At 49.2% G+C, this 8717-nt stretch overlaps 1 protein-coding gene across 2 annotated transcripts in view; it reads left to right on the top strand.

Annotated features, from left to right (window-relative positions):
- The first annotated feature begins 2889 nt into the window (after positions 1-2889).
- Positions 2890-8717, top strand: part of RAP2C (RAP2C, member of RAS oncogene family) — a 30030-nt gene continuing 24202 nt past the window's right edge. Inside the window, exon 1 of one of the 2 annotated variants that reach the window (XM_088465738.1) lies at positions 2890-3071. The gene's annotated coding sequence lies outside the window, so the exon portion shown is untranslated. Of the gene's footprint in view, positions 3142-8717 lie in introns of both variants that reach the window. The other variant, XM_088465737.1, reaches the window with a different exon arrangement.

Below are 8717 nucleotides of genomic sequence, written 5' to 3'. Positions count from 1 at the left end.
AGATGGCTCCCGCAGTGGGAGCAGCGGCAGCCACTGAGAGTCTGACAGACTCTCAGCGGCTGCTGATTACAGCAAACACACCATTGCCGGCTCCGGCGGCTGTGTGTTTGTGCTGTGTAGCGCTAACCGGACGGTGCAGTCTGTGTCACAGTGACACAGACTGCACCGGCCCGCATGACGCTGCGGCCCGGGGGGCACATGGCACCCTGCCCAGCCCGCCACTGACTGTAGGCACATCACAGACTGACAAACGACTGCACAATTACAATGTCGTAATCATGCAGTCATTTGCATATCTTCTAGTAGATGTGTGCCTTATGTGTGAGGTTATGTGTGGACTGAGAGGGCATGTAACTATGTGACAGAGGCGCTGCGTCCCCCTCCTCCTAAAATATGACAGAGGCACTGTGTCCCCCTCCTCCTATAATATGACAGAGGCGCTGTGTCCCCCTCCTCCTATATGACAGAGGCGCTGAATAATTGCCCTGTGCAGCCCTACCTCATCCTATAAAGTGACAGAGGCGCTGTGTCCCCCTCCTCCTATAATGTGACAGAGGCGCTGTGTCCCCTCCCCCTCCTATAATGTGACAGAGGCGCTGTGTTCCCCTCCTCCTATGACAGAGGTGCTGTGTCCCCCCTCCTCCTATAATATGAAAGGTGCTGTCCCCCTCCTCCTATGATGTGAGAGGCGCTGTGTCCCCCTCCTCCTATATGACAGAGGCGCTGTGTCCACCTCCCTATAATGTGACAGAGGCGCTGTGTCCCCCCTCCTATAACGTGACAGAGGCGCTGTGTCCCCCTCCTCCTATAACGTGACAGAGGCGCTGTGTCCCCCTCCTCCTATAACGTGACAGAGGCGCTGTGTCCCCCCTCCTATAACGTGACAGAGGCGCTGTGTCCCCCCTCCTATAACGTGACAGAGGCGCTGTGTCCCCCCCTCCTATAACGTGACAGAGGCGCTGTGTCCCCCCCCTCCTATAACGTGACAGAGGCGCTGTATCCCCCCTCCTATAACGTGACAGAGGCGCTGTGTCCCCCCCTCCTATAACGTGACAGAGGCGCTGTGTCCCCCCCTCCTATAACGTGACAGAGGCGCTGTGTCCCCCCCCTCCTATAACATGACAGAGGCGCTGTGTCCCCCCTCCTATAACGTGACAGAGGCGCTGTGTCCCCCCCTCCTATAACGTGACAGAAGCGCTGTGTCCCCCCCTCCTATAATGTGAGAGGCACTGTGTCCCCCCCCTATGTGACAGAGGCGCTATGCCCCCCCTCCTATAATGTGAGAGGCGCTGTGTCCCCCTCCTCCTATGATATGACAGAGGCGCTGTGTCCCACCCTATAATGTGACAGAGGCGCTGTGTCCCCCCCTCCTATAATGTGACAGAGGCGCTGTGTCCCCCTCCTCCTATAATCTGACAGATGCACTGTGTCCCCCCCTCCTATAATGTGACAGATGCGCTGTGTCCCCCCTCCTATAATATGACAGAGGCGCTGTGTCCCCCCCCTCCTATAACGTGACAGAGGCGCTGTGTCCCCCTCCTCCTATAACGTGACAGAGGCGCTGTGTCCGCCCCTCCTATAATGTGAGAGGCGCTGTGTCCCCCCTCCTATGTGACAGAGGCGCTATGCCCCCCCTCCTATAATGTGAGAGGCGCTGTGTCCCCCTCCTCCTATGATATGACAGAGGCGCTGTGTCCACCTCCTCCTATGATATGACAGAGGCGCTGTGTCCCCCCCTATAATGTGACAGAGGCACTGTGTCCCCTCCCCCTCCTATAATGTGACAGAGGCGCTGTGTCCCCCTCCTCCTATAATGTGACATAGGCGCTGTGTCCCCCTCCTCCTATAATCTGACAGATGCGCTGTGTCCCCCCTCCTATAATGTGACAGATGCGCTGTGTCCCCCCTCCTATAATATGACAGAGGCGCTGTGTCCCCCCCCTCCTATAATGTGACAGAGGCGCTGTCCCCCCCCTCCTATAATGTGAGAGGCGCTGTGTCCCCCCTCCTATGTGACAGAGGCGCTATGCCCCCCCTCCTATAATGTGAGAGGCGCTGTGTCCCCCTCCTCCTACGATATGACAGAGGCGCTGTGTCTCCCTCCTCCTATGATGTGACAGAGGCGCTGTGTCCCCCCCTATAATGTGACAGAGGCACTGTGTCCCCTCCCCCTCCTATAATGTGACAGAGGCGCTGTGTCCCCCCCTCCTATAACGTGACAGAGGCGCTGTGTCCCCCCCTCCTATAACGTGACAGAGGCGCTGTGTCCCCCCCTCCTATAACGTGACAGAGGCGCTGTGTCCCCCCCCTCCTATAACGTGACAGAGGCGCTGTGTCCCCCCCTCCTATAACGTGACAGAGGCGCTGTGTCCCCCCCTCCTATAACGTGACAGAGGCGCTGTGTCCCCCCTCCTATAATGTGAGAGGCGCTGTGTCCCCCCTCCTATGTGACAGGCGCTATGCCCCCCCTCCTATAACGTGACAGAGGCGCTGTATCCCCCCTCCTATAACGTGACAGAGGCGCTGTGTCCCCCCCTCCTATAACGTGACAGAGGCGCTGTGTCCCCCCCTCCTATAACGTGACAGAGGCGCTGTGGCCCCCCCCTCCTATAACGTGACAGAGGCGCTGTGTCCCCCCTCCTATAACGTGACAGAGGCGCTGTGTCCCCCCTCCTATAATGTGAGAGGCGCTGTGTCCCCCCTCCTATGTGACAGGCGCTATGCCCCCCCTCCTATAATGTGAGAGGCGCTGTGTCCCCCTCCTCCTATGATATGAAAGGCGCTGTGTCCACCCCTTATAATATGACAGAGGCGCTGACTATTGCTCCGTGCAGCCCTACGTCCTCCTATGCTGCACACGTCCAATGACGGCCACCGGCGTCCAGCTGTGAGCAGAAGGCAGGAGCACATGCCGGACCCCCTCTCAGTCACACCCGCTACGCTGCTGACCCGGGTGCGCTTCTCACTTCCGCCGCCGCTGCCCGTCCACATCCGCTTCTGCAGCTTCTTCTACTTCCTTCCGGGACTCCGGAGTCGGCGGAGGATCCGGGACCCACCCTGCACGGAGAGAGGTGAGATGCCCGGGATCGCTGTGCGGGTAACCCCGGCCCTGCATGCATGAACCAACCGCCCGGGATCCAGGTATAGGGATGCGCCTCTCTCCCGCCCCATACAGTGCCTCACACAGACCCTTCCCTGTATATTACCATGTACCCCATACTGTACCTTACACAAACGCCTGTGTATAACACTGCAATGATATCTGCCCCCATACAGTGCATTATACATACCCTAGCCACCTCTGTATACTACTTTATGCCACATATTGTACCTTACACATACCCGTGTATAACACAATGCAGTGATATCTACCCACACCATACATTGTATCATAAAGGCCTTACTTTCCTCTGTATATTACTATATTCCCTATACTGTACCTTACAAATACATCTGCCCCCACCCAGTGCATTTTACAGACCCACCCCACCTCTGTATTTTACTATAGGTCCTATTCTGTCCCTTATGCATATACCTTTATATAACATTGCAGTTGTATCTGTGGTACTTGTGTACTCTAAGGCGGGGATCCACTACTAGATATATAAATGAGAGCACGATTACGACATTGCAATCCTGCTCTCGTTTGTATATCTAGTGATGTGCCTAGACTGAACGGTCACTCGTTCAATCCCAGCACATCCCTCATCCCCGCACATGCTGAACCTGCGGGATTGTCAGGTTGACCAGCATGTACGGGTGATGATGGATGTCAGAAGCGACCAGCGTGCATGCGTATCGCTGCTTGCTTCCGACCAAAACATGCCCAATGCATACGCGATTTGCAAGCGATTGCACGATAACAATGTCATTATTTTGCAATCGCTTGCTAAAATCGCCTAGTGGATAACCCCCTTTACGGACTCATTGCAGAGAGAACCCAAATGTCCTACACTCGTTAGTATTATCAATCATGGTAATGTCTAAATCCCCTTCACGGAGAGGACCCTGACATCATAAGCCAGTGTCCAGCGTCATTGCCTACCATCCAAGTGGGCATAGAGGTGGAATATAAACTTGTGACGAGCGGACAACTTTCTCCTTTGGGTGGGGGACATTTCAGTACTTGTGTACGTAAAGTACACAAGTTCCATTTAAAAAATTCATTCGGTTCTCTCTGCAATGAGTCTGTAAAGTAAACTAGTACCGTATCTGCCCCCTCCCATATACATTGCATTATATAGACCCTCCTCTGGATATTACTGTATATCTCATCTTGTTCCTTACACATGCAAAAGTGTATAAAACACTACAGTGATAATATCTGCCCCTCCCCAAACAGTGCATACCCTACCCCCCTCCAACCACATAATATACCCTATATATTTTGTGCTCTATAATCTTACTCACTGTAGTGACATTTGCTTCCCATAATTCTGCACAGTATACAGACCACCCACTGTATATACTATATTTCACATACTGTACCTTATATATTCTGTGTATTGCTCATTTCAGTGGCATCTGCTTGTACACTCTTGCCCCAATGTCTGTCTGTTATTATCCAATCTTGTTCTATTACTGTTTGTTCCCAATTGTAAAGCGAAACAGATATGCTGGTGCTTTATAAGTAACTGATAATAAATAAATGTCATACAGTGCATTACACAGAGCCTTCTCTCCTCTCTGTATATTAAGATATCTCCCATACTGTACTCCTGTGCATTAGATCCTGTAATAATATATACCCTCATACAGTACATTACACAGACTCTGTTCCTCCCATTACATGATAATACACTTAATGTTGTACCTTACACACAAAGTGATATCTGTCCCCCTTTAGTTGACATCCCAGTGGTCGAGATGCTTGCGCTCAGGATACCGCCATCAGAATCCTGGCACCTGCATCTCGACCGATGGTAAGTATTGTGGTTAGGTTTAGGTTGCGGGGGGTTTTAGGTTTGGGCTGCGGTGGGTGAGAGGGGTGTTAGGTTAGGCTGCGTGGGGGGTAGGGTTAGGCTGTGGGAAAATTGGGTTAGGCTATTTACCTTTGGGCGTTGGCATTCTGACTGTCGGGATGCCGCTGTCGTTTTTCTGACTGCCAGGATCCTGTACCCAACTCCCCACACGCACCTCTTCCTCAAATTTTTTATCTTACTCCATAGACCCTGTCTATGTTACTGCAGTAACTATATTTGACCCGTATTATGTTCCGAATGTCGACATGGTCTGAATAGTCACATTCAGAATGTCGACGTGAATGTTGACAGAACCAATGTTGACACTCGGTATTTGCAGATTTTAGGGTTAGTTAACACCCCTATGGGGAAACTGCATTGTTGACATTATGGGGGCGATTCAAAATGTTTTTTTTTTTTTAAGTAGCCATAATTAATGTTGCAATTCAATTGTTTGTGGGCGGCTATTATTTATTGCACTTGTTGCGCCCAATTAGACTGCGTTTAGTTGCGTAAAATGGCGAAACTCATATAAAGCCCAGGTTAGGGTGCTCAAATCACGGACTATTCATACATTTCTGCTCACCTCAGGAAGGGGCGAGCGGGCAGAAATACTGGCGGCTATTCTCACCGAACAGAGCAACAATTTAATTTCTCCGTCGGCCGCCCGGCACTGACAGCTGCTGGTGAAAACATTTGAATTGCACCCTATGAATGTTAACTTTTCAAACTTCACCCATCTGACCCTCTCAATGTATAATATACCCAATACTGTACATTATACATCCAGTATATAATTCACTGCAGCCGTAACATCTGCCCTCCATATAGTGTATGTTACAACGATTCATTTTCCTCTGTTTATGCTTTCCTAATTGGGTAATAAAGCCCCTTCTGCATGTATAAGTGTGTGTGTGTGTATATGTGTGTATATATATATATATATGTGTGTGTGTATATATATATATATATATATATATATATATATATATATATACACACACACACGTACACGTGTCCTTTGGTCCAAAATTATGTATCACCTACAATTGCTGTCTATTACAGGGAAATACAATATTTTTATATTCTTGCGCTGCATGATTATCACCTAATCTCCCTCTATGCAGTGTATTACAGCAATACATCCCACCATGTGAATATTTTGTTGCAGACCACATGTAATTTGTTACTCAAATGCTCTCTAATTCAAACAATCTCCTGTATCCAGAATATATTTGGTAGTAAAGTAAGAACCTTGCAACAGTGTGTGGTGCATTGCCAAGGCACACTCTAATGAATACTGCTTCATGTGACTTGAAAAGACTGAGCCACCCTTCCATCTCTCGCCCGGTGCCCTGCCGAGACTGAGCCACCCCTTCGTCACCCATGTGGTGCCCTGCCAAGACTGAGCCATCCTTTTGTCCCGCATCTGGTGCCCTGCTGAGACTGAGCCACCCTTTCGTCTCCCTTCTGGTTACCTGCCGAGACTGAGCCACCTTTCTGTCCCTTGCAGAGTGCCTTGCCGAGACTGAGCCAACCATCCATCCCTCGTATGGTGTTTTGCTCACGAAGTGCCTTAATGAGAAGCCCACCACTGAAACTGGGAGCCTGATTCAGAGATGGACACTAATGCGATTGCAGTTGCAATTTTGTACGGAACGCAGCTGGGAAAATATGCTAATGTTAGCAAAGATCGCCCGAGCATAGACGCCCACTGCTGCATTTTTACCTGCGTGCAACAACTCATACCTACGTAAATATCGGTAACATCGAAGCACTTCGGCGGCCATCACACCCTTGCGGCAGGTCTAACCTGCTGCAGCCTTGGCTGCTCTTCTGACACGCAGAGCTGCGTATGCAATTGCAGTGGCTAATTTATGCACGCCCATGTAATGGCGTATAAATGGCCAGGCACGCCTGCGTTTCGCTGACCACCTCCAAATGCTCATTTCCTGTCGAACACTCTGCGATGGGTCTCCGTGCCTGCTTGATCGCAGAACTGCCTTCGCGCATTAACAGTGCGATGCATGCGCAATGGCAAACAATCGCTCGATCTGCGTGAAAATTGCATTAGCGTCATCTCTGTCAGGCCCTGTGTTTGCAATATATTGCAGAGACCTTTAGCGATTTGTAGACAGAATGAACACTAAAGCACTACTTGATAAAGTAGAGAATTTAGTGTAGGTGCTGTATAGAATATGAATGACTTTAATGAGCAGAGTATCATCTTAGCTGTCAGAAGCTACAAAATGGCTAATAAAAATCAGTCATTATTGGGTACATTATGGCATATGGGGGGTGGGGCGGTATAAGGTAGAAACCAGTTTGCATTGTTTGATGTGACTTTGCGAATGCATCAATTAGTGCAGTAGCATTGCAATTGTCAACATAAATGTTAATAATGGCAGCCTTTTCATAGGGTGTGGTAAGACCTAGGCAGTGGTGAGCTGACTCTGTTGTTTGGTAAATAGAGTAATAATAAGAGATTAAGTAGGCAGAAGGCATGATGTTGATGATGTGTTGTGGTTTGCAGTCATGGGAGGATGAAATGACTGTTTTGTTTGCCATTTCCATCCTGTCGACCAGTATACTCCCATGAACAGGAGGGAGACTTCTTATGTTTGGAAAACATTTGCAACAGACATATGACACTGCAGTGGCCACGCAGTGTATACCTGCTATCTTCTTGCTGCTAGGAGGGCATTTATTGTAGAGCATAAGGACCCACTAAGTAATACTTTTAAGATCTAACTTTTAGCGCAGATGTACTTGTCTCATTGGGCACGATTCAATTCAACGTAAATTGAATAGTGCTGGCAAGGAGCTCCCGGAGCTATTCAATTCAGCGTGCTGTTATGTCAGAGAATGCCCGTTGCCGCACCGCTCGTGCCTTAAACATGGTGTTTAGTCGCGAGAACGGGCATTCTCCTACTAACCTGCCCGGGGCGATGTTGTTTCCGCGGCACTAAGGGCAGAAAACAGCATCACCCAAGTAGTTTGTCGGATTTCTGCTCGCACCCCAGGAGGGGTGTGAGAAATACGCTTAGTCTGGCTTAACAGCGCGCTGACTTGAATAGATCCAGGAGCTACTTCCCGTCACTATTCAATTCGTGTTGAATTGAGCCCATAGTATTTTAAAAAACGACTGATCGTTGTTGTTTGGCTGCTTCTGCTTTTCTTATATTAAATATAATTTTTTATATAAACTTTTCAATATAAACTTTTCAATATCTTTTAATGTAGCCATAATAGATTTGTTAGGACCTTGGTCAAAAGTAGTTATGTTTTGAATAAAGGATTATTTCTAATGTACTTCCTTTCAGTGTTGGGTTATTTATATGCTTTATTTTTTTTAAACGCTGGCAATGGCACCGCATGTCGCACACTTCGCTACCCGACCTGAGCCTCGATTCGCATAATTTTGCTTGGAGCCCTATGGGGCTGCGAGCAATTTTAGGCGAATCCGGGCTGCCGTAAAGTGCGGCCACTGCCACGATGACTCGCACACGTGAGATCATCGCACCTAATAGGATTGACATAGTGTTCATTCTAGCACCCTTCACAACCCGTGCACTTCCTCTTTTCTGCCTGGGGTGCTGTTCTCTGCTCTGGTGCTTCTAGCACACTCAGCTAATGCAACAAACTGCTGAAATACAGACCAGAGTGTGCTAGAAGCACCAGTGACTGGTGCAGGGTGCTAAAATGAACACTAATATATATCACGCACTTTGATACTTAAGCATGACTTATTTCTAG

This window comes from Taudactylus pleione, unplaced genomic scaffold, assembly GCF_031769625.1.
Source record: "Taudactylus pleione unplaced genomic scaffold, aTauple2 ptg000064l, whole genome shotgun sequence".
NCBI lineage: Eukaryota > Metazoa > Chordata > Amphibia > Anura > Myobatrachidae > Taudactylus > Taudactylus pleione.
Note: the sequence above shows the minus strand (reverse complement) of the source record. Positions and strands in the feature narration are given on the sequence as shown.